The sequence below is a fragment of the Solea senegalensis genome, linkage group LG21 (assembly GCF_019176455.1).
Source record: "Solea senegalensis isolate Sse05_10M linkage group LG21, IFAPA_SoseM_1, whole genome shotgun sequence".
Classification (NCBI taxonomy): Eukaryota; Metazoa; Chordata; class Actinopteri; order Pleuronectiformes; family Soleidae; genus Solea; species Solea senegalensis.
The window spans coordinates 10231163-10258970 of record NC_058040.1 but is presented as its reverse complement, the minus strand read 5'-3'; the positions used below and the strand labels follow the sequence as shown (position 1 = coordinate 10258970).

Below are 27808 nucleotides of genomic sequence, written 5' to 3'. Positions count from 1 at the left end.
TCGCCGTTAGCTCTTCCATGAAGATTTGTGGCTTCCAGTCATCTGCATTAATGCTGCTAGAGGTGAGGGGGTGGTACATGGATAATGTATTTGGTCCAAACACGATGTCACCATGGAGACTGTCATAAGACACAAAACAGAGATGTTATGTTTTATAGAAAGGGATCTTACATCTTAAAAAAACACAGAAGAGTGAATGGTTGTTTTTCTCCATGTGGCCTGTGATGGACTGGCGACCTGTCAAGGGTGTGACCCCGCCCTATGTCACCTTGGATTGGCACCAGCAACCCTCATGTGGAGGATGGTAGATTGATTGAAGAAAAGACACCAGGTGTTTATCTCAAGGTAAATAAAACTACATGAAAGTAATATTCATGCAAAATGATGTACTACTCATACATGCACATATATATATATATGTGTTTAGTCAAGCTAGATATAAATATTTATAGTATACTAAAAATTATGTTAATACAAAATGTGTGTTATTTACTGTAAATGTATACAGTATGTAGTGAACTACATGTTTGTTATTCAGTGTATAATGTATGTATTTCTAAAATGATCTCTTTCTAAGGAATGTTATAAATCAAGCTGTTCATATTTTCTCATGAAAGTATCTGTTTCCAGTGTAAATGTAATTTGCTGTATGTTAATATTTACACTTTTACCATATTGTGTATTTTCTATGAACATTCACACTATATCCTTTGTTTTGTCTGCGACAGGAACCTGTCACGGACACAGAGACATGAACTGAATCAAACATGGAGGTTTGTATTCCATGAATGCTGAAATGCACACTCAAGCACACAACGGTCACCACTATAGCCATAAAAAGACATTTGTGGGAAAATCATAAAAAATAAAAGAACATGTACCGCCTGTCCCCTGAACTATCTTGGACTATAACAAGCTCGAGTGAAGGAGCTCATATGGTCAACGATATCAGTTAATCCCCACGCAGAGATACTGAGCTGCAGCCTGCCTTTACATCATATCCGCCCCGTTCCCCGTCCCCCGTCTATCTGATTGTCCCTGTCCCAGCACTCTCTCGTGTGTAACAGCAGCTCCTCCAATCATGAGGGGACCCGCAGCTTTATCGTTGTTTAGAGTTCCCAGGATGGACACAGCATCCACTTGAGATAATACTGAAGAGCCTGAGCATCAGAGCTCTGCTGCTCGCCCCAACAGTGGGATATAAATGCTGCTTTTGTGTATTTGTCAACAGAGGACATTGTGTGAGTGCTGTCATTAAATCAAGCCTTTATGGTATGTAGGTAAAAAGTTTTATGTATTAATTTAAATAAGTAGTATACATGTTTGTGTCAGTGTTTATTTATGGTACGTCACAAATCAAAAACACAAGCGGCTCACTGACCTTTACAAGTGCTGCATCAAGATCAAACTCTAAACAAAAGTCACACACACGCTGCACTGAGAGATTACACTGTAATCTAATTTAACTGAGCAATGGTTTGAACCTACAAACGACCATCCTCAAACAAAGTCATCACTCAGATGATCGATAATCTCATCTCAGACTGTCGTTGCACTGAACGTTAGAAAGGTCATCAACAGAAAACCCCCAAAAAAAACCTATATATATGTTACACGTAAACAAAAACAATAATCTAATGGTTAAATCTAATCTTGTGGATTTGAAAAGGCCACCATTCATCTAAAAACTAATTGTGCAATATTAAAACAGAACTGGAGACGTGGCATGTTCCTTTAAATGTGGAAGAGCACACATGCTTTTAATCCTAAAACCCACCCACCTTATCCTGTAATTTAGGAAGACCTTCGAGATGTATATGAACAACATGTTGAGATTCTTTTCTCCCATTGTTATCCCATTAATCTGGATCTATTATCATACCTATTATCTGCCTCCAGATATGTGTGTGTGTGTGTGTGTTATTCTTTCCTCTGTCCTTACAGTCTGTCTCTCCTCTCCTCCCCTCTCTTCTCTGCATGCTCCTGTCCGATGATAAGATTGCTGCCTTCTCTCGCAGGCTATCGCTTACGAGGCAAAAGGCCACTTGAGGAATGACAGGGCCGACATGACTGACATTAGCTGCTCTCGCCTCAGCAGACTCCACTCTCCTCTGTGGAAAAACTGCTGACAACTCATCAGCACATTGAAAACCACCAATGGTATTTTTCACTTTTGTTTTTACATAAACGTAAAGCTGCTCTGCTTTTTCTGACTTTATGGAGCTGAGATGTTGGCTCGAAAATGCTTATTAGTTTGTTTTAATCGGATAGTCAGCACTTAATCAGAGGTGTTGTGGATTTGTTTTGGAAACGGGCAGCAATGTAATGCTATTTGGCGCAAACTGTTATGCATACACTTAAAGCAGGGGTCTCAAACTCAAATGACCTTGGGGCTAGAGCTGCAACTAACGAGTACTCATTTATGTTTTTGTTTATTTTGATTAATTGATTAATCGTTTGGTCTATAAAATATCAGTAAACCTTAAAAATATTGATCAGTGTTTTGTCAAACCTGGAAATGATGATGTTCTCAAATGTCAAACTTGTTTTGTCCACAAACCAAAATGATGTTATCCAGAGCAATGAAAAGAAGTAAATATTCACATTTATAAGCTTAAACAATCAGAAATGACATTAAAATCTTGTTTTAATCATGAAAAAAGCTTCAAATCGATTAATCAATTATCAAAATAGTTGTCGATTCATTGAGTAATCGATTAATTGATCCAGAAACGTCCATCAAAATGACTGCTGAAGTTGTTTAGGTCTGTAAGCCGTTTACAGTTTATTGCATATGATCCAGACTCACACAATCTGAGTTCCTTAAAAAAAGCTTATTTTCTATGAGGGTTGAAAGTTAAGAAATAGCTGTTCAGATTTAAACCAGCTTTCTGACACATTACCTCCTGTTCCAGTGTGTTTACACACGCTGTTTACTTCAAATCAGATCATTTAAGTGTAAAATGAGCTGATTTATAAACATGTGAACTGAGAACTCGGATGTATTTCAGTTTTGGGACTCAAAATAAGAATAGGAGAGAACAGCCCCTTTTTTTTTTTTGACCTGGTGGGGACTCAAACCGGCAACCCTCCAGTTACAAGCCAAATTCCCTTTCCACTTGGCCATGGGCTGCCCAATTGTGTTAAATAATATGTATGATTTTCTTTCTGTCAGCTCCATATTCTTGATGAATATCATATCATATATCATTCAGAATCTTTGGAATCTCCAGAATTCATAAATTAGTGTATAATTCCTGATAATGGGAACATCGCTGACCCCCAGCATGCTCTCTGACCCAGCTAAACAAATGACATGTGCACCTCTTGTCATGCCCTCTACCTTTATGACCTCTCATCAATTATCAGCACTTTGTGATGTCTGGTGAAAGGCCAAAATGCAGATTACAGCATTCGATCACTGCCACGGTTACGATCATTTTAACGTGTCGGGGACTTCCTGTGGATTTGAATGTGCCTGGGACAATTGAAGAAGATTTAAAACTCACAGATGGTGGACATAAGAGATTTGATCCCCCTTCTTAAATGTTATCCACGCCTATGCATTCTGATCAAACGGGGGAGAGGAGGAGGAGGAGGATGAGGAGGATGAGGAGGATGATGTGTTGTTGCTGTCAAGCTGTAAATCTGCATGCAACCTCAGAGAAAGAAAGAAAGAAAGAAAGGAGTCTGTCTTTCCAGGGTTTTTCCAGGGTATTTCGCTCTATATTTCCTATTTTGCACTTATTTTTCATTTGTATTATTTTCTCCTCGCACTCGCTCCCATTTCGTATGACTGTGACCTCAGACACCGAAAATAGGTGGTGTTGGAGCTGATGTGTGCATGTTAAAAATGCATGAAAATAGACTAAATGAAATGTATATGTGGTTAAAGACTGGTTAGAGTTAAATATACAACTAAAGGGCTGACTTCAACTGAGACTCCCCATGAAACACCACATTCACGGTTTTCCAAATCATAAAAATGTCCTCCTTATATTTAACCCATCCACATTCAGTGGCAGGATTTGTTTGTATGAATGAGTGGAGACAGGAAGTTGTGTGTGTGTGTGATGCTGTCATGGGGCGAGATGCTGGCATAGAGCCACACCGCTCATTGAGCTCAGAGAGGGTTATTTTGGGGATGATGTTCAGGTGCTTGGAGCCTCTGCAGAAAGTCCTTATAAAGAGCTTGTCTCTGTCCGGGTGGAAAGTGGGTTATCAGTTTCAATGTCACTCCTCGAGGAGGTCAACTCGTTTGCATCTAGTCAACACCTCCCGCCCCTCTCTGGCACAGATCTGACCCTGGCTTCCTAAAATGACCCTTGGCCTTATCGAGCACTTTCAATACATCTCTTTCTTCCACATCTCCAATTATGCTTGACCTCCTCTGCTGCAGTTTTAATTATTTGTTTTCATCCACTCTTGGCTCTTATCAGTCAGGTGGCAACTATTCATAACTTCACTCATAAGAATCTGAATTCCCATCTTGAAGCCTCCAGAGTTGCGTTTACATTCACCGGCAACCAGACTTTCACTCATGTACCATCATTTATCGTCTATTTTCCTCGAAATGGGAACATAATTTACAAAAATGTGACATCATGTGCTATTGAAGAAGACCTGAAACTATCACTGGAGACCATTAACTCCTCAGGGTGATGTTTACGGACGTTATTAATCAAGTGACAAGGAGACTCATTTTCCCATAGACTATATATGCGTGTGTATATATATATATGTGTGTGTGTGTGTGTATATATATATATATATATATATATATATATACATATATATATATATATATACATATATATATATATATAGTCTGTATCCTCTTTGTATACCTCATTATTTATGAACTACAAGGGCAGAGATGTTGTTTTAAATGTGTCATTACAATATATTTGTCTTAATTGAAATGAAGCAAAAAGCTGAACTATAATTCTACAAGGGCAGAGATGTTGTTTTAAATGTGTCATTACAATATATTTGTCTTAATTGAAATGAAGCAAAAAGCTGAACTAAATTCCCTGTAATTATTATTTCACGACACACATTCAGAATAAGTTTGAAGTCTGACCTCTGGGCCATCATTTATAGTTCTTTTATTTTGTAAAAGACATCAGACCAAACACAGTCTCCTAAAGTTTATACAGTCATCTCATTTCTAGCACTTCCAGTGAATCCTTGTACAACTGATTTTGATATTGTACACAACGGGGCATATTGAAAAATGTCATTACCACATTTTTCCGTTCCTCCACCCTGTTTCTTTCTTTCTTTCTTTTTTTTTAACCCCTCTCTCCTTTCCTTGTCTAAGGAATGTTTTCCCAGACTCTCTCTTCACCGTTGGTGAGTGCTCTGTCTCTCTGTGGTTACGCACTTCATTTGTCTTCCAGGGGATCAGAGAGACACAGAAAATCAAAATAATCACCGGGCGCTGAAGTAGTTAGAACATTAAGACAAAGCCGGGATAACAAGATGACAAAGCGTGTTAAGGTGGAGCCCTTGGAATATTTGCCATGCGAAAATATTGATTTTATTCACTCATATATACTAGTATATTTAGTATTTAAGCATGTTAACAATTTTTACATCATAACAGGGAGTTATGTGTGAAGTAGTAGGACTTTTGCAGTAATTGAGCTTTGACCCAGAACATGATAGAAATGTATTTTAAGTTGACACACACTGATTTACTACATGTAAAAACTACATTTCTTTTTAATGTATAGCCCCACATACACTACAATACAAAAGCCAACTGTGTCTTTTTAAAATAACAACAAAAAACAAACATTAACTACATTTAAAATTCATTCATTCAGTTATAGTATTTATTCTGTTATACCTCTTTATTCTTCACATGAAAACTTTAATTTTTTTTTTTTTCATCAATGTTGTTTTTTAAATGTAGGCCCAAAGAAAAGCTCTTATACGTGACCTCATTCATTGTTGCACTTAACTTACTCACCAAAAGATGGTGCTATAGCCATTGTCCAAGTTCAGGCATACTGTAGATGCTGCTGGAAGCACCACCAGTACACTATAGTCTGGGCCTCCCATCAAGGTTTGAGTTCTGGATGCTGTGTGGGTGTGAGTGGGTCACAGTTGACCAGATATGCCAGATTAGAAAAACTTCTGTGACGAGTCATTAATTAGGTATCGCATAAAATGTAAAATATTTAGCATCATATAGGGCTCACACACACACACACACACACACAGAGGATATAGTGTATAACCAGGTGCAGTGCTACATCTGGTGTGTTGAGTAACATACTGTACATATAACAGTTAATCTGACTGGAGAACGGGGCCGTGGAGTGTTGTAACCTTTTCCATTAGTGAGCTTTGATTGGCTGAATATTATTTCCTCCTGTTTCCGGCCTTCCTCACGCACACCAAACCCTGAATGGCACGCAAGGCCTTTGACCACCACTGCAGCATGGCGCCGAGGGGGTATGGTGGGTGTATTGTGTGTGTGTGTGTGTGTTGGTGTCGGTCTGTAGGGCTCAGACCCCGGATATGTTGTGGAATTGTGCAGTGGACAGAGGCCAGACAAGACGTGACCTTGTGGAGGAAGCTTGGCCGGCCCTATAGGCCAAGTGGCTATCAATCAACACCGTTGTCCCACCTCTAACCAACCACTTCAAACACATGGGAGGATTAGATCAATGACAAGCTTTTTTTTTTTATTTATTAATGATCAAATTTATATCAAAGAGACGCCAATAAGAAGAATGAATGCACAGTTCTGAATCATAAAAGAAAATTGAACAGATATTAACAAAAACAAGATATTGTCTCACATTTAAAGACATTTGAAACACTACAAGTATAAATTTGCTATCTAATTCTAATTCCAGAATGTGACCCAGACGTGCACTGGTCACCTGTAACTGGTGGACAACGATTATTTATTAGTCTTTTGAACCCCACTGTAATTTAGCAGGGCCACTTTCATTACTCCCTTTTGAGCAGATCAAAGCCCCGTGCTGTTCTCCTCTGTCCAGAGTCGAACCTGCGCTTCGGACAAATGACCAACAGGTCAGCAACTCAGTTCCGCTGAGGGTAGAGGCCAAGGACCCGGGACTGACCCTTCACTGATGCCCACTTGGCTACAAACGGTGTAATACAGTTTCAGACAAAAAAAACATCTGCCTGATGTTACAGCTTTTGTTGCAGATGGTGGCACTGGCGATCAAAAAGATGAGAGGACGGACTTGTAATGACTCCGTTTTAAGTTATTACTGTCGCTATTGTGTCACTTTCAAGTTTCTTCAATCATATCTTTGTTCATATTGACAATATTTTCTTCTTTGTGGAAAAACACAGCCAACATCTTGAGCTAATGGAAAGTTCACTTTGATGGAACTGATTTAAGTTTAACATAAGTGTTGCTCTGTACTGAGGGAAACAGAAACGTTATGATCATCAAAAATGAGAAAAATATTATTACCATAGCTGAAATGCCCTATTTGTAATAATAAAAAAAAGCAACTTCATTGCTATAGCACATTGAGAAATCCTGATAAAAAGTAAAATGGTACAATATCAAAATAGGAAAAGCTAGTAAGATTTGTCTATTTAAACCTTAGACAAACAAAGAGTGTATTATTATTCCTTGTTTTCTTAAGCTTTGCATTCATTTAAGTCGGAGTTTACCATTGAAACAGGTTGTTATGGATGTTTTTACATGAAAGAATATCAAAGACAAACACAGTATAGGCCCAAAAACGTAAAAGATGCGGGAAAAAGTGGACAAGAATTAATAGGCAAATGAATGTTTCAGTGTTGTTCATGTCCGGGGGAATAATGGCCAAAGGTGCTAATTAACAGAGCTGTCACTGGTTTCTTGAAGTAAAGTGAACTTGCCGATAAGCAGAGTGGCTGTTGTTGGTGGTGGTGGTGGTGGGGGGGCATTGATGGGGAGGCCCCCAAGCCATCTGGACCTTGTTCTCCCAGAGAAAGCGAGGCTATAGTACAAGGCAGGGTATATCGTCAGCGAAGTCTGGAGAGGAATTACTAAAGAAAATAGTTTTTAAACCTAGAAAACCAAAGCTAAATAACAATATTGACAGGTGTTTGGATAATATACCATTTATGGCTTGAGGCAAATGCATTAATCTTGAGTTTATTTATGGACTTTTATGGAATACACACAAAATAAAAGAATTTATACTGTATATTATAAGTTATTGTGCCAGATTGTTGTAGGCTAATTTCCTAATATCGTATCTGCTGTTTTCCCTATTGGCTTATTGATTTAACATGATTTACACATACACATACGCAGTAATGCACTTTCCAACGTTATGTGGTTCTGTCTGTTTATGGCGGTTCTTACTATAGGTGTTGCAGAAATATAAAGTGCCTTTGAAAAATGCACATTGTCCTGTATTGTGCAGTTTTTACCTGCAAAATTTGCTGATTGATTGGCGTACACAACTCGTAAGACATTACGTTAAAAAAAACAATTTATGAATATGAAATGATAGGAAGTTGAAATGTGTGTGGTCTTTTTTACTGGACGGATCTATGAGGGAAAAAAAAAAAAAACTCTGCTGCACAGGACAAAGAGGGATTTTCTCCCCTTCCTACTTTCTCAGTCACTTTTAGCAGCGGAGCTTAAGTGCTATCCAGTGGCTCTGGAGGTTCCAGTGTAGCTCATCTCCTGCAGGTAATCAACCATCATTCTTTCATGAGGCTGTGAGTGTTCAGGAGGGACTTTGGATCTCCCCTGCTGCTTCTGCCAGCAATACATCCTGCTACACGTTAGGGAACATGACAACTGCACTCCCTCCCAGCTCATTGCACCTGAACACACTCCTCCATCTCATGACATGATAGGTCAAACGAGATCGCTTGCTTCTTTGGTAAGTCGACAAAGAGGCTGATTTATATAGATTATGCAGATTATTGATTTCTATTACCTTGTGATTAACATTTAGTTAGTAGTTTAGTTTTGCTGCTGTCGTCCTGCTCTGTTATGGAAAATGTTTACACTTCAATGTAAGTCTAACAATTTCAAATGTTGAAACAACCAGAGGGCAACTTGATAAATTTCCTTCCCTCTTAATGATTTCGCCACGTTTAGCAGTGACCTCTGCAAAATCCCGTAGCGTGCACTTTAACGTTCATCATTATTTATGAATGTAGCTCTAAAGATGCTGCTGTGCCTCATAGTGTTTTTGCAGAGTAAATATTGGTTGACCAGCTCTTAGCTCAGTTCCTGTTGTTTGACTAACACATGCTGTATGTGTTCCCTGTGATTTGGAAAGCTACTGCATCATTCTCTTAGTATGTTACAGACGGTGTCGGCCCAAGAAATATATCATCAGGCTTGTCCTTCAGTCAGTCTATATGAAGAGAAGGAAGAATGGTCAAGGTTGCAAACATAATATATAGATGGACTATTGATTAATCATTAAAAAAAATAAAATAACATTTAAATAATCTTTCTGTAACACTGTAGTCAAGAGAAACCATTAGTTACTGACCAATGAGAGCGTCACCAAACCCTGTCATTGTTTTTAATGTTGGTTTGTTTCAAAGAATAAGGATATTGATCACCTGGTCTTAGTCTGATTGTTGGAGCTGTAAGGTTTTGGGAACATTTCTGCATCGGTCCCATTATTTCCCACATTACTCACATGAGGTGCAGCAAGCAAGACAATGAGGCTTTGTGCTGTTAGATGAAGGGAAAATCAAATGCTTGTTGTATTGTTTACTGCACTGAAAAACACTTTGTGTTGAACAGAAACTCTTTTCTACTCTGCTCAACTTTATTTTTCTGCTTGTGCTGTACAGACAAGAAGCCTTTCATATACAGTAAGACCTATGACTACAGGGCTCAGTGTGTATGAAGACTTGCTGCAGGGACGTTTACATATTTCCACTTAAATATCCCTCTAAAAATAAAGGGATATGTACTGCGTGTCAACATCCATGCACATGCATATACGCATGTCATTTGCGCGCCTGCGTTTTGTGAGATACGGCACTATCAGCGCGGTTCACTGGTTCAACGTGAAATGGTTCAAAATGATATCCAGAGCTCAGACATCAAACGCCAGAGGCCACGTGAGTTATGGTGCATCGATCGACTGCAAGAACAAAGGGAACTATGGTTAAGGGATGGAAATTGTGTGTGTGTGGGGGGGGAAGAGATAGATGAAGCAGACAAGAAGACAAGCAGTCCGGGGTCTGCAGCGAACTCTGTTTGAGTCTGAGCCTCTGAGGTTTATGTCAGTCAGGATCTGGAGGAAAAGTTGCTCCCTTGAGGAAAACAGTGGAGAGAAAAGAGAAAGAAAGAGGGATGCAAGCGGATGTGTGGGGCACTGAGAGTCTGGATGATAGGTGACATTGTCCAGGTGCCCTCCTGGTCCAGCTGTCAATCTATTCTGTTCCCTCCTGCTTCTCTACAGTATGAAACTCTGTGAATGTTTTTTTTTTTTTTTTTAAAGAGCCCAAAGTCAGGTGCTGCTTTTAGGAGTATGCATGGCTGGTGAGTCTCCGTCTGCCTGCGTCTGTTTTTCTAACTTGTTACAGTCGTGTATGGGCACATGTCTGGATGTTGATGAATAACCAGGCCCTCCTTGGTTATCTCGACTTCCTTCAGAGTTTCAAGTGAGAGCCAGATGTAGCTATTTATCTTAATCTTTCCTCTCATTTAGTCTGGACGTGGTCGGAGCCTGTTCCACTTTTCATTACGCTATCAAACATTAGTGGGACATCTTGTTATGAAAAAACGTTACGTGAATGTGTTGAGTATATTGTCAGCATTGCATAAAATATACCAGAAATAGTAGTCGGGGGGAGGGGGGAATCAGTGCTGTAGTAAAATGAAACAACAGAGACGCTGTATGACAAAAGATATGTGACCCCAGGGAGCATCTTCATGTCCACATGAAGATTTCATTTCCACTCGTCGCATTAATGCATTTGACATGTACTTGAGTAAAAAGCTTTTGACTCCGTGAGTGTGGAGTCAGTAGAGATGGGGCTCCTCACACCGGTGTAAATGTCATCCTGGGTTTTTTTTTTTTTTTTAAGTGGCTCTATGGTACATGATAAAATATTCAACATTTTTAACTTCCCTGTTTTGTGGAGCATATAAGCTCTGGATCTAAAATCTGAACCTTTAATTAGTCTAACGGAGCACATTAAAATGTATATTGTATCTGACTAAAGCATACAAAAGCTAATCACTAATAAATTTTCTTATTACTAAGAAGAAGAACACAACAAGCCCTACGTTACCAAACAAGGTAATTAAACTGCCTCTTGCACCGCAGATTAACAACATTCACACATGAACAGATTTTAAACGGTGTCATCCCCAGTGATGACAGACCACAAGCTTCGGAGCTTCAGTCAAACACTGGCCGAGTGCACGCCTCTCGCGTGGAGATGCACACGCCCGTGCCAGCTGTTTGTGTTCGACACGACAATCGAAACCACTGTGCAACTGTGTTTTAATTAAAGGCAAGTGTCACAAAACTGCACGAGCCATCGTGTCATCTCTTGATCACCATGCCTGCATTTCCCTCAGAGAGAAGTGACAAATGTAATAGCTCCTTGTGTAACAATTGTTGGGGTTTTCTGTGAAAAACAATTAGAGGCCAGTGATTAAGAGACATTTTTATTATTATTTTGGTGTTTGGAGCGTCCCAGCACTTGATATTTGTGCAAGGTGCTGAAGATGTTTTGGTCGCTTACAGAGAAGAGAGGTCCACAGTATGATCATTTTTTTATAATATTAAATATACAAGTTACATACAAGAACATTCAGTTTAATTAATATATTATTTCAAATGTCCGACATTTTTAGCAAGTGCTGAAACAAACAAATCAGCAACCGTTGTGGCTTTTCTTTTTCTAGTTTTGTTATGTAGTTTTGGGTTGTTTAGTGGAAAAACTACACAGGTATTTATGTTGGAAATTAGATTTAAACACAATATAAATACAAAAGTAACTCATTTTGAAATGTAATTTACATGATTTTTCCTGTCTTGGATTATTCCTCCGCTTAATTTTCTCTTTCCCCAAGCTGAAAGCACTCGGAGAGCAAAAACTCCACCAGGCTGCTCAGTTTGCATTAACAGATTTTTTTTTTAAATCAAAATCTCCTCTGTCTTAAGTTATGACAGACCGACGGACAGACAAGTGCCAGTTAAAACCTCTTCAGGGAAGGTAACTAAATCTCTCATCTTGGACTTTGTTCCCTGAACCTTGTTCCATTTCACACCACATTAAATGTCAAATCCTGTAACCAAAGGCTTTGTAGAAAGCAACAGAGGTGTGTTCAGACAGCAGTAATGAACCGTGCCAGTGAAGAAGAGAGAACTCTGTGCACCGGCCGTGTGCACATGGCAAGCAGGAAGCCACATGGCCGTAGCACATGCATGTATACGTTCCCTGCGTTTGCTGCAGTAATTGATGATAAACAGGTCTTGTAGCAGGGATTTTATCACTTTTCCAGGCTTGTTAATTCATAAAAAAAGAGAAAAAAGAAATTCATTAGTTCTTTCCTCCCTGATTTAAGTGGCGCTTTCATTGGCTGGTTCCATGAACATACCTTTGTTCTGGGCACCGGTGGCCAGGCGACTTTAAACGGCTGTGTCAATAGCAGAGACGGAAATCAGGTGGCTGCCTTGTCAGGTCCAACACTGGATGGAGTGTTTGATAGGAAATGGCTCGGTCACAGAACTCGTAGTTTTCTTTTTCAGCAGCCAGTTGGTGTCGTGTATTTTATGATTTGTAATACAGTAAGAAAAATATGCAATATGTTGCTGCACTGAGGGCATAACATCAATCTATGAACGCTCTAAGTTCATGCAAATAGACAGATGAGTTCGGTTTCCTTCCAGCTAAGCATGTAACTGTCATTATCATACACTTGAATGGCTTCAGTTGCATCGATGAATACTTCTAAACAATCCCCTGCAATCGCACACATATATTCACACGCAGAAATTTAAACCCTGCATGGTTAACTTCCATGAATGTGATGTAAAAAACAGGCTCGACCAACAGCCTATTACATACATACAGTTATAGCCAACCAGCAGGGGGCATTTCTTTTTTTGCAGTAGCCATCTAGTTTGTGTGAAATCAACCATCCAGATTACAGCCTAACCTAGGCCTTTGTGTGGCGTAGAGAGCTTGAACAGTGGTGATTGGGGCGGCGGGGGGAGGAGGAGGAGGAGGAGAAGGAGGAGGAGGGGAGGGCTGGGAGTGAATTCTTGTCCAAACATTCTGCACGCGGATTTGTATTCATTGCACCCCTGCTGCTATTGATATCATTACGCGGGGCACTCATGCTGCGAGGAGGGGGCAGGGACTGGCAACGGGGAGGTCATGGAGCCGAAGGCCCTAACGAGAAGTGACACTGGCTCCAGGTCGGCCAAGCATCCCCCGGAATTCAATGGGAGCCGCACTTTCCCAGTCAGCGCATTAGATCAAAGATCATTACCTGCTAATCAAAACACATGAATGTAAGAGGCTTCCCTTCTTCCCCTTATACTCTTTGCTGAGCCAGGGCAATTGAGGAGACGGAAGACAAAGAAGCTACTGGACGGGATGGACCTCCATGGCCCCATGAAAATTAGAAGATCCACTTCCTGAACTTACCATCTCACTTTCTGATGTTTATTCATTTTAAAGTCTTAAAGACCCAATGTTTGATTGCCAGAAATGTAATTATTCCCCCTCGGTATGTTGTATAAGTCTATAATTGCTTACTTAAAGTCTCAGAATGAAGGTAACCATAGTTGCCTGAGACAAATAGAGGACTCCTCCATTTGTTTCATTCTGCAGGTTTCACCATTTGATGTTAGTAATGCTTACGTGATGGATCTTTAAAGTCTGGTGAGGTCATGTCACAAAGTAATAGTTTCAGGTGGGACTTTTCAGGGGTTGTGCAGTTAAGGGTGGACTTTGCCCTGTGTCTTTTCCCAGGCCTTGTTGTCTCACTTGGTGCTGCGTCACTGTTGTGAGCTCTCCAGTGGGGGCCAAGCAGGGCTGAGCTGCTCTTTACCGGAAGACGTGATCACAGGACTCTTGCCTCTGTCGAGATAAGCGCAGAACGTTTCTGTCTCGCGGCCCTTGAAACACCCTTGAAACTCCGCTCGGAAGTGATAAGTTGGATGTTTGACTCCAAAAGGTCTTGGTTTTGAAGCTAAAAACACAGTAAAGGAAGTAAACATATATACTGACTTGCTCTTTCAGAGAGATTGTTAATGATCCTGATGCTCTGTTGTTCACTTACTTCAGTTGAAGGATCTCAGTAGAACTGGGGTAACGGGTTAGCAGAAATATGTCACCTTGAGACAGAAGCCCGGGTCTTGAAATGTCCAACGCCTCGGCCAACATAGGACAGAGCGAGAGCAAGGGAGTAGAGAGGGGGGGGGAGCAGTGGAGCGTATTTTGCTGCTGCACTGAAGGCTCCATGGCCCATTAATCGTTTGTTTGAGTTTCCGCCCCGGCGAGCATGTCATGTCTCCATTAGAGAGGGTTTGTTTCTTCTTCCTGTCCGTCTCTTGGCAGCAGGGGGCTCTCACACATCTCATTTGGCCTTGCACTGCTGTCTGGTGCCAGGCAGACTGTGCTGTCTGTGTGTGCGTGCGTGCATGGGTATGTATGTGTATGTGTGTGTGTACAAATATGCAAAGTCCCGGGCTACTCATCTGCTGGAGGTGAACGTTAATGCTAATCAAGTTATTGCTCTGTGATTTGTTGTACAAACCAAATCCTCCTAAAGACTGTTGTCAGTTCCCTATCCTCAGCTACAAAGACAGATATGTGTTATTACACGAGTCGTCCCGCAGAGATACTGCAGAAAACCTTGTAAATCTTCAATATTGTGAGTGTGTTACACTGACATATATGTACAGGATTGGATTCATCTAGATTTATGCTGACGTTGGGAATGACATCTACATTTTAGGGTCACTTCTATCCATCACAACTTTAAAGTCTAGGTTACTTTAAAGTGACCACTTTCAACTAGACATTTCAGCTCATGTAAACCTTTTGTATTTTGTGTTATTGTACTGATACTTGTTCATTAATTGGTTCAATGAATTGCTATGCTGTCCCTTATTATTATTGAAGGCTCTCAATGATCTTTTCAGGGTCATGAGTTGAGTATTTACAATTGCTGGCAATGGACATGACTTTTTCCAAAGTTTCCAAACTCTTAAATCCCCTGGGTCCAAACTATGTCTCACACTAAGCAGTTTTCTTTCGTGGTTAAACGCAAGGCTACAACATTCCAGTCAGTCTGCTGACTTACTTACTGGGCTCTCCGGTGTAGGAGCTGACCCACACTCCCATGGCCTATCTTGATGTTAGTTTGACCTTTGATCTGAGACTACGCTGTAGACATCAGCCTGCTGACCTGTCAAATGGGTCTCTTTATTCTCGTGACCCATGGAGCCTTCTCCTTTAAACTGAAATATGGTCGCCAAGCCTACAGAAGCCAGCCAATTAGGAAGTAGAAAGAAATCAGAGTGACACAATGAGCCGAGACTAATAGAGTCGTCTTTATCTGCCGCCCGTCCGTCCGTCTGCTCGCATGGTGCCTTAATGCCGTCAGTGCTCCTGCTGCCGTTCCGCAGTGGCTTGTATCAGCGCAGCGCTGGAACAACTGATCCCGTCTGGGACTTTTAACTGATTATTTCCTCTTTACAACCCGGCTATCCGTGACATCCTTACATACACGGAGGCTGATAAAATAATTGGAACACTTGATCGCTTTGAAGAGACAAAATTAGGAATTCACACAAAACAGGTTTAGCAGTGAGCTCCCTGTTATGAGTTTTGAGACAGAAAACTTAAAAATTGAAAAATATCTATTGGATGGGTTATGAAATTCATAATATTGCAAGTCAACCTGTGGTGAAATAGCTTGAGTTTGAAAAAGCACAGGTCACATCATCGACACACTGCTTACACGTCGATTCAGACCCATGTTTCCTTTCAATAACTGTTAATCATGACATGTTTTGTCAGAGTCATTTGTGTCAATATATGATTTTTTTATGCGGATATGACGTCTGTTTTTTTAAAAAGTGCTTCCCGCTGAATAACAAAAATCCTCCTTTCCATCTGCAAAGTTAAGAAATGCTCTCAGTTTCTTTCCAGTTCAGTCTTGTAACTATACATTCTCCGATGACTTCATAATGAAATATGGAAGGTGGAGGAACATTAAAAGACCACAAGAGATATGCAGTTAACAGCACAATAACTATTTTATAACTAAAGAGACTAAATGTGACAGAGTTTTAGAAGATTGTTCTGTTACAGCGGCACCTGTGTGTCTTGTCAGGTATGAGACACAGGATCTAAACCTCACACTACACTGTGAATGGAAATGACTAAAAACTTTTCCATGTATCTGAAGTGCCTTTTTTCATACAGCGATGTCACTGACTGGATGCAGCGGTGCATTAGTGCATTCCCACTTTTTCTGTCCCGCTTGTGTCCAGGTCCTCGTCTCTTTTCTCTTTGCACTTGACCGACTCGAAGCAAGCGTTCACCTACGTCCCTGAGCAGCTTAGCGGCGGAGTAGCAAACAAAGAGGGCCATTGTCTCAGTTTAAAAACAAGGACAGCCATTTCTGGAGGTGTTTCCCTGAACGATTTGCCACACATTTGAGTTACTTGCTCAGTGGACTGCGTCCTTTCATCCCACGTCCCAGAGGGGGACAAAAAGAGTGCTACAGAGGGCCGCAGAGTGTCCAGAGCCTTAGAAACGCCGGGGACAAAATCAATAGCTCACTGGAGTGGAACTATTGAAGACTGTGAGCTGCAATTTCTCACTTTGTCATTTGGAAACACAACTAATGTTCACCCTTGTCGTATGCCTGTGCTGGATTGATATCTGTTGCGCTTCAACTGAAAGTGGTCGTTTCTACGAATACTTTCTCTTTAGCTGTCAGGCACAAGAAATCAAGCAAAACACACCAAATATTATTACTATTATATATTATTTCTTATACTAATAATAAATATTCAAGAAGAATTTGCAAATATAAAACTTCTGTTCATCAAATAAGTTTGTATGTGAAGCATTTTAAATAAAATGTAGACATCATAAAAGTGTTTTTAAATCTAGGTTTTAATCATAATTTAAAATGGACGTGATAAAACTCGCTCTAACGATCCACTTTTCCCAGGTTCTTCAGTGAAATACCTAATATGAGCAATTATAACGTCAGAAACAAGACATAGTAGAAAAAATGACTTTACGGAAAGGCCTGTGATATATATACATACGACGTGTATAAATTCAGTAGACAGATCTCAGCAGTGGCTCCATTCATCATGCACTCGCTCATCCTGCTGAATGTATTTCAGATGTCAGATAAGAGCATCGCTCTGATGAGAAGCAGGCTTGGGTATTTTTACTCCAAGATCCACTTCTGTCCATTGACCAAGATAATAAAGATGGACTCAAGCGAAGATTACCGGCCATTCTGGCCCCTCCCCTTTATTTTTTTCCGCAGCACTCTCACTGAGCAGATGGTACTTTGTTAAGTACTTGTTAAGTGTGTTATCCTTTGTACACACACACATACACACGCACATGCCCATGCACACACACCCTGGTAATAACACACCTACACACCACTGGGAGTTTACTTCTATTCAGATAATGTGCTTGGTGTTAGCAGGCTAGCGTACAACGATAACTTGGGTTTTCATGTAAAATGCTCATTTGTCTTTATACTAGTAAGTAACTGAGTTATACACATGTAAATCAAACATATGATGCTACACCCTTTAAACCTATATACCCCAATATAAACCTATGTCTATATTGCTTCCTGACACTTCACACATCACTTTTCACTGTCTTGTTTACTTACAATTTACATTTTTTTAATACTGCATGTATTGTTTGCCTAATTGCCTTATTTGTGGTCATTTATACCACTCTCGGTCTGCTAATAGTCTCATGTTGTCATACAACCTCAAAAAGAATATTCAGTTTGTGGCTTGTATGCGACGCTTGGAAGATTATGAAGCTCACTATTCAGTGTGTGCCTTTACAGTAGCTGCACACTGTGGCTGTTGCTCCCCTCACATGTCAGTTACCACCTGCAGTAAAATGCAAAGTGCAAACACTTATGCAAATATAGCTCTATTTGAATGTTTCTGTTATCGTAAAGAAAACAAAGAATGAGATCATTTTTGTATTAGGCAAATTGGACAATCTGAATGTATTATCGGTGTGAGAGTGGAGGGTTGTTTGTCTCTATGTGGCCCTTTGATGGACTGGTGACCCATCCAGGGTTCCCCCACTTTTTACCCTATATGGAATTTAAAAGATGAGTGACACATTATTGCTCTTTATTGTTCTTATAGGGAAGTTTGTCTCGTACCAAACCAAAAAAATAACATAAGTAATAAAAGAGTAATACGTAGCTAAGATGTAACAATGCTGAAATGTATCATCCCCGTCAAGAAGTGATAAAAATACATTGAAAAATAAAATGAAATTAAGAAATAAATAACGATAACCACAATATTAATCCTTAGGGTTTTTGCCTAATCCACCTGAAGCTAAAATGAATTCACTTTCAAGCAGCAGCTGTCTGCCTCCCCACTCGTATTCAGCCGACATGACCACAGTGAAGGACCACATGTTCTGTAGCCCTTTGCACCTTCTCACTGTTTTACTTTTGTCCAAGTGGCCCATGTTTCAGTGCCCAAACTTCTGAGTAGAACCAACTGCAAGGCAGAGGGTCGAGAGGGAAAGTGAGCTTTGAAAGAGTGTACCGCTTAACCTTGACCTTGGGACTGCATTTCTCTACACGTGTGTGCGCAACTACAGCTGCCTCGCTCACCACTTCAGAGAATGTTTACATTTTAGGAGAGGTCTTTATCTCCCTCAAGCCTGGGGTCCCTCTGGGTGAGTTTACAGACGCACACTCTTTCTCTCCCCACAGAGAGAGAGTAAAGGGAGAGTGCTGTCACACACTCATCAATCTCGGCTGCGTTCTGGACGAACACCGGGAGCAGCCGCTCTTTCCCTGAGAGCCCAAACACTCCAGCAGTAGGTTACCTTCGCTGTGGATCGAGAAAAAAGATAGTCTAAACTACACCAGCTAAAGGTATACACATAGACACAGCAGTGACTGCGGTGGAAAACTTGTATAACATTTAATGGCAGTAACCAAATCACCAAATTTGCAGCATTCACGTTTCCTCCAACACGTTTCTCAGCATCTACACCTTTAGTCACTTGAAAATGAGCTTGTGTATCACCAAGGTAAGTATCCAATAATGTCGATGATGCTTAGAGATGTTTGTTTGCAGTATTTAAAGACGTTGCTATCATGATTGGTGTCTGTCTGCGCTCCTATCAGTCTCTTTGGCCATTTAGTGTCCTTTCAGACTCCTCCGTCGTGATAAATTGCTCTGTTAAGATATGGGACCGCGGGGTGTCTTCCATACTGTTACTGTCAATTGTCAAGCGTTAACCTCACACTGCTAACCGTTCAAACGTGTGTTGCAGCCGAATATCCACCACCTCCCCCTTCCCTTCTAAGTGTGCTGTAGAACTCATGTAGCCTTCAGTTAGCATCCAAACTCAAAAGATGTTTAGTTTGTCCATTGTGGGCCATTGTAAAAACATGGCGGCCCCTGTAGAGCTGACCTGGCTCCTGATATAATTATAAAAAGGCTCATTCAATAGTTTCACTTTCACAAATTTATGAAAATAATTTCATGCACTGGACCTTTAAGGATATGCATGTTAAGTGCATTGACAGCAGAAGAGAAGTTTGGATGGTGTGAATGAAAGTGAAAAGACTTTTTACTGATTGAGGTTTGAGAGCAAAGCAGTGAAGTTTGTAAGTTTGTTTTTCAAGTGTGAGAAAGAAGAAGACCACCTACATGATATTACACACACACACGCACAGTGTGACCTTTTGTCACGTGTGTAGATAATAAGCTGTTACACAAACCAAACAACCTGTCAGGGGAAAAAGATAAAAGGAGAACAGCTGATTCCCAGACACATCCTCAGCTACTCTCCGTTGCTCTCTGACCATTTTCGTTTCCATGCGTTTCTCCTGCTGTAAATTCAAGACCCCGTGCATTCTGAACTGGCTTGACTTTTACCCGCCATTCATCCATCGCTCACCTTTAACCTTATAGTCATTTTCAAACCCACTCTGCCATTACGCGGTGAGTGCTGTTGCTGACCCAGAACCCCAAAGACCTAGAGTACAAAGCAGGGGGGGTTGGAAAAAGCAGAAAGAAAAACAGAAAACATGAAGTGGTATGGATCCAAGAAACCCTACTGGTGAGATATTGAGTGTTTGTCTCCTCTAGGGCCTGCCTCTATCAAGGTGATTCATTGCAGAGGTCCTGGATAACTGTGCGGGGCGTGATGGAAGTCCATCTCAGATGATGGTTTTATTGATGGCATCAAGTCACACGTCGGCCTCTGCAGAGGTGCTACGCTGGCTGCGGAGCCTGGGTGGTGAGAGAGAGAGAGAAACAGAGAGATGGGGAGAGAGAGAATATAGGGGGAAGGAGGTCGGGGTGTGTGTGGGGGTTCAGTGGGGTATGCTGGCACACACAGGCCACAGTATCTCTCCAAGAGCAACATGCACACACCTGCATTTAGGGGAATCAATAACTTGCCACAAACTGCCGAGAGTGTCTCAAGAGAGTAACGTTCATTGATTCGGAGCTGGTGTTAATAGAATAGAGCCCATATTTCTGATATTCTCTGCTCAACTCAGCTCTCTGACGTGTCCAAAGCAAAACTACTGTGATGCCGTAAGAGACTCGACTGTTCCTATCACCTTGTAGCGTGTAATACACTAGTTATGTCTACATGGGCACATTTTCTTCAATCCCATGGGCGTAAAAATAATCAGATTATGGTGCATGTAGACATGCATAAAGCATTTTCTCAGAGTGTTCCCGATTGGGAATGGGTTTAATTTCCATCATCACTCATGACATTTCTTTTTAGTAGATTTTTTTAATAGGTTACTCACATTACAGTTTAAGCACATTTGAGTTACTGCCCTAATACCATGTATCGGCTCCAAAGCATTGTTTCTTTCTGTCAGGCCCTCTGTCTACCTGGTAGTCTCTCTCTCGCTCTCTCTCTCTCTGTCGCTCTCTCTCTCTGTCTCTCTCTCTCTCTCTCTCTCTCTCTGTGTGATTGCAGGAGTGGAGTCAGCTGTGCAGGAGCCAGGTCACCAGCTGACGTGACTCTCAGTCAAGCACAGCCTACAAACGGTCCTGGTTCTCCTCTCAACACTCTGGAGCCACATTGTAGCTTCAGCTACCAGTTGTTGGACTAGCACCAGCTTTGTTTAATTCTTTACAAACATTATCTCTAATTGTTGTTCCCTGTGCCTCCAGTCACTCAGCCCCGACTCCTGCCTCTGTTCCTGCTCACCTGGCTTCACACTCTGGGGCTCTGGACTCATGGCTCAGCCCCTACACTTCCCACTTGCAATGTTCTGTACTATTATTTAATCAATTCTTTTGTTTACATTACTCAGATATATAGATAGATATTTGGCCACACGGTTGGTGTAGTTGTTATCACTCTTGCCTTTGCCGCAAGAAGACCTGGGTTCATGACCCGAGTTTGCATGTTGTCCTTGTGCTTCCACCCACAGTCCAAAAACATGCAGATTTGGGGGATTAGAGTGGACGGTTGTTTCGATGTGGCCCTGTGATGTACTGGTGATCTGTCCAGGGTGTACCCCGCCTTTCACCTTATGTCAGCTGGGATTGGCACCAGTGTCCCCCCATGACCCACATGTGGAGGATAAAGTGGTAGAAGATGGATGGATAGATTGACATTTCTTTCCAATTGGGTCGTGTAATAAGGCTGAAGCTGGATGATCATTGTGGTGCGTTTTTATAATCAAGGGATCAAAATAGAGAAAGCAACTTTATTTTATTGTTGCTAAATCATAATTAAACATTTGAGAGATTTAACATGAAAGTTGTCACCTCCACAAAATTCCCCTCAGAGATTGTATGTGTGTGGCACGCATGATGGGTCAGCTCGCTGTCCCACAATGATGTGATGGCCCCATACTGCTGCCTCTAGACGTATTGAGCTGCTGTGCTGGCACACAGTCTCTGAAGGCACAGAGGGGTCAGATGGGCTTGTTGCTCCAGAACCCTTGCGTTCAGTTACTCTGTAGGCATGTTATTGATCTGCCAGCAGTTACAGAGCTTCCTGCTGAGAATCCCTATAGAGCCACAGGTGCAGCCATGGACGGAGGTATTCAATAACTGGTGCGTAATGGCAGCACGTGTTTTGCCTGAGGGTGTGGTACACTCTTGTCACATTGTGGCTCAATCGACGGCTTTGTATGACCAGATTATTCACGCCCACTGTGTCCTGCTGACATTGGATTAGGTGTGATCGGTGTTCACGCCACCTCATTTCACCAAGGTCTGCTATCAGTCTGAAAATGTGCAATGTCTTTAATTATCTCCGTAATTGCTAAAGTTATGGTAAAATACAGTTGAAACAACATTACACACTATCGGATAATAGTATTGGTAGTATTTCTGTGTAATTTGAGGCTTTATTTTCTCCCGCTAGCTCTTTCTCTGACACATCATACGTTGCATGAAAATGCTATTTAAAAATAGATTTGGGTTTGTGGTTGCTGGTGTGTTTAATTTGGGCAATAAAAGAAACATTTGACCGACTAAAAAGCCAAACAACAGTTAAGAACACAATTAAAGTTATTGAAATACATTAGAAAATGTTATTTTATTAGTCTTGGTTATAATAAATTGTGCTAACCAAAGTGCATAGGTCTGGGAAGTAGGTCAAAGATGAACAAATGTTATATTAATCATTTTACCATTAACCTCTATTTTCTTTTGTATAAAACTTGTATAATTCAATTCAAACGTTGCTTTAACTCTCTTATAGCAATGGTGCAGCATTTCCAGGTCCTAGTAATCAACCAAAATGATCATTATTTTTTTGGTAATTTAAACATAACATAAACATAGAATAGTGTCCTCATTGTAAGATGGTCTTTGTATTTCTTTTCTCTTCAATGTAACTTGCAGCTGCGTTATAGTGATATTAGAGAGACAAAGCAGAGATGTTTATATTAAAACAAACCAGCGTGCTCAAGATCTCAAAGCACTGACACAAGTCCAAACGTGTTCCATATGGGGAAACTATAACACAGGTGGAAAAGAGAGGGAAAGGGGTGTTTTCTACCTACATTCTGTACCTGTAATCCCACAGAGTGAGTGATGAATGAATGGAGAGAGCCTGGCCGCGGTGCCTTATCAGCTGTAATGATGGGAAACCTGGAGGCCATTTTGCAGCTGGGGCTCAGCTTTGACATTGATGCACTTCTGGTCTACCCTGCCCAGTCTCTCGGTGACATGGATGGATGGGACTTCTGCGATGTTAACCATCCATTCAGATCTGATATGATCGTTTTACCGAGCAAATGCTATGATTTAACTCGGCCTTGGTTATCTTCCACGCAGAGCTCGAGTTAAGAACAGCCTTTCGGTTATAAATGGTCTGTCATTGTGGGACAGAGGATCCTTTTTTTGACTGATGAAAATCTAACATTAAAATCCAATCCTGATGAATGTGGGCTGTGATTAAAAAGTGTCTCCGTCAGAGCGCAGTTGTGTAATTGATGAATAGATATTTCTTCTTTGCACTAAACTGGACAGTGTGGTTGGTACGGCACAGTTTTGTTTTTCACTCTGAACAGGCTTTTGGAATGAGAACTGTTGCACGGTCATAACTGACCTGTCATGGAGAGGCTTTTCATGACTTACTACAAATGGGTTTGGCTCAAAATCACACAGGGTTTTTTTTTTAAATACTTTTACACAACAAAACTATTTATTCTCATCAGAACCACAAAAATGTTTCTCGCCAGTTTAAAGTCAATCGAGACAGAAATTTCTCTTTCATTTTTTTCTTTATTATGTTCTGTCTTCATAACTCTGTCATGTAGTTATTTTGACTTGTTTTGACTTTATTTAACTCAGGTCAAGAATTGATGGCTGTGTATATAGTGTATATAGTATATATATATAAATATACATACATATATGTATATATGTGTGTTTTTAGATGTCAGTGATGACCATATAGCCTTCCATATAAGTTACAGTGATGAGAAACTGTATATTGTATAATGAATGTATTATTACATACATTACATAAATTAAGTGGATTGTATAGTTATTTTCCCAATTTTTGATTCATTGGCTGTTTTTCATACATACAAGATACAAGATTGTATAATTACCATAAAAATAGGTCAATGTTCTGTTGGAAAAACATGTTATTCTAATTTTTTTTCCCCTGTAGATGAATATAGTTTATGTATTAATGGGGGCCTGATAATGATTTTGGTCCAAAACATTGTCAATTTTAGGGACCAACTGGGAGCAGAAACATCAGCAATCCTGCAAAGCTCATGTTTTGTTTGTTGAACCTTTTTTTTTTAACCATTGAGATCAAAACATGTCTTTTGCAAGGTTGACCTGGCCAAGAAGGCAGCAACATATTAAAATCAACAAACAACAGATACACATTAAGTTACATAAAACCTACTTTAATTGGTTATGTGACAACATGAAAAGCTGGACAGCTGTAGCAGAACATTTTGATTTCACTGATTCCACTACCACATGCAATACCTAATATCTTTAACACTATACTGTAAGCTCTGTGACTCTCTTGTTCTCACCCTCTCACCACTGCACCGTCCCTGTCTGCTTTCTCCAGAGGACGCTCCGTCCCCTCCTCCTTCGCCTCCCACTCTCCTCCAAAGGCTCCGACCAGGAGTGGTGCTGAAAGACTGAACGGTGGGAGAGAGAAAGGTCGGTGCTCTCATTTCAGCGCTCCCGTCCAGACCTGTGAAGGCAAGAGTCGTCCGCTGTGCGAAGATGCAGATTACACATCACAGTGATGCATGTCTCTGCTGATGTGTTGGATGTCTTTACATGAACCAGAAAATGTGTTATCTGATGGAGAGCTCCCTTAATTCCAGACCGTCTTCTACTACCATCCCCGTACAAGCCTCAAGGCCAGGCATCAAGCATCTGTCCTCAGAACGTCTCAAATATATAGTGTATTAGACTTTATTTTATCTTCCAGCAAGAGCAATATTAGCATTTGCCTCCTTGTGAGGAACGGCCCAGATGTTCTGTTGATTGAAGCTAAGTTTAAATCACAAACCTGTTTTCTTAAAAGGAGAGCTCACTGCTTTGGCCCGTCCTCTCTTTGTCCCATGACATTGATGTTTTAGCCTTTTATCTAAAGGTTTTGGAAAGGGGGCTCCTATAGTTTCTAATGAAAGACCTAAAGTTGCATGACTTTGACTTTTTAAACAGATGTTTGGGACTCCTGCATGAGATGGATTTGACTCTCTGAAAACCCTCTTTGTGCGAGGCACTCATCCATCTATGGTGATCTGTGTTTCAGTACGTCTTAATAAAGTAATCCCCTCCCTCGTTTTTCTAACCCTAGGAATGCTCTTGTTCTTGCACTCGTCTACTTTGTCATGAGGGGCACCCAGACGATGATTTGTTTAGGTTTTGGATTTTCGGGTGACTGAGATCATGACTCATCATTACTCTGAGATGACTTGTTTTAATTTTCTGTCTGCTGCTGAAACAGAAATAATCTAAGTAGGGTTCAGTGTGTATGTGTGTGTGCATCTTCCCATTTAAATGCCAACATAGTGTAGTAATCAGTTCTCTTATGAAGCCGATTTTTAATGACTTTGTAGAAAATATTACTCTATTCCATCCTGTCTATCCCTATTATTCCAGGAAGGGCAATGATATACATGTATAATCCAAATAATCCAGCAATGTACCTGTGTGAAGTTTCATTCATCATCCAGACTGTCCTTTCTTTAGACACTCATTTGTTTTCCTTCTGACATATCACCAGACTTTCAACCGCTGACTATGATAACTGAAGCTGTGGCCAAAGGTTCCAGCTCCTCCCTTTGAAAAGCTGACCTGTTCTTTAAATGTTTAAAGAGCCTATTGCATCATCGGCCCTCGCCCACGCATGCATGTTTGGGTAAATCTGAGGGAGACACATGGGGGTGGGTGTTGTGATACATCATGTGTTTAAGCAGTGGATGGGAGGCCCAGGTTGTATGGGGTTAATGACTGGCCTTCTCTGCGGGCTGTGCTGGCTCTCAGAGAGGATAAGACTGGCGGTGTTGGGGCATCTGGAGCACAGAGGTCACATCACTCACATCAAAGCAGGCTGGGGAGTCTAGGTCAGTGTGCTTGGCCATGGGGTGGTAGAGACAGTGGAGGGGTATGTGGAGGGATTGTGGAATAGGATCATGGGGGGGGGAGGAGCTGAAGACATAGAATTGATGGGCGGAGCAGTGAAAGACAAATGGGGAGAAGGAAATTGGGACGACAGAGCTCTGGGAGCTGACGTCACGCGATCCATCGTGCAGCGTTCAGAGTCAAAACAACGCCATTTTGGCAGGAAACTGCACTGTTCAACTCCACAGATGCACAGTACACACCAGGCAACATATACTGTACATCAAGCAACTTGTGCCCACTGTGTTCATATAAAGTGAAGATGGTGGAGAACTGTCTCCAGGATGAGAAAGGATTCCCAAAACTCCCAAGAGGTGGCGAGGGTGGATCACTGCCATAAAACTCACTCGAAGCAAGTTCCACGTGTGCAATAATAATTTTATATCAGGTTTAGAATCCAACACTTACTATCTTTAATATCTTCTTTATTTCAAATGCTTTTATTTAGATGACTAAGTCGTTACTAGAGTCTAGGAGAGTTGAAAATCTATCCGTAATTTGAAAATGACTGAATTCTAGAAGTGTGGAATAATGACCCAACAGGCATGAGAATTCTTTTTAGTTCTGTGATGAATTGCTCGATCTCCTTGGATTTGAAGTGCAGTGAACTTTGCTGACTTGAGACTGGCACTGGCGCTGTTCATTTTCCTGCCATTATGGTGGTTTAAACAAACCAAATTGTTCATATGCACTTTCATTAGGCTTTCTGCACTTCCTGAAAATGTCCACAGTCATAGTTTTAGCAGCTGATTTAAGAAATATTGTAATGCACTCTTACTGTGTATCATGGGTTTGATTTGAGGATGCTTTTGTTTGTCTCTCATTAGACCGAGTGAGTAGTAAGTGTTTTGTGGTCCAGTCCGCTCAACTCTGATGCTCCTGTACAGCTGCAGGTCTGTAACTCCTGAGAAACACAACATCCTCGTTCATGTGGAAATCCTCTTTGGCTCTGGATACAGGAAGCACTTCTGCTTTTACTTCATGGGTAAAAGTTCCCAAACTGTTACACAAGACGGCTTTTATCATGGAAAAGGCACATGTGTGAATAATAAAAAGCGATGTGGCCGAACTCCAGTTATCTGCTTTGATTTCATGTATGAAATGCACGATGGCTCAGTGTCAGATTCAATGGAACTTTCACCCAAAGAATAATGTATATGACACTTTGTAAACTTGTGAGAATGAAACTAGTAATAAAGGGCAAACCCAACGTTGAAACAATCCCACGTTATCGAAAAACTCTGTTTGAAGTGAGTCAATGACGTAGCAACCTCACAAAAACTGTATGTGTACACTGAAAAACGGAATATTTCATTTGGTAAAACTTAAATCATGTGCTTTTATTCCATATCTTTTTTTTGTTTTTTTAGACCATTTTCTTTTTAGTGTAATTAACTTAATAAACCAGCAGCAGAATAAACATATTATTTAACTACAGCATCACA

The 27808-nt window shown here is 40.8% G+C and overlaps 1 long non-coding RNA gene across 1 annotated transcript; it reads left to right on the top strand.

Annotated features, from left to right (window-relative positions):
* Positions 1-257: 257 nt before the first annotated feature.
* Positions 258-25422, top strand: LOC122758246. Its single transcript, XR_006358135.1, has 4 exons — positions 258-345; positions 729-773; positions 1999-2160; positions 24793-25422. It is a non-coding gene; the product is annotated as an uncharacterized LOC122758246 (long non-coding RNA).
* Positions 25423-27808: the final 2386 nt, after the last annotated feature.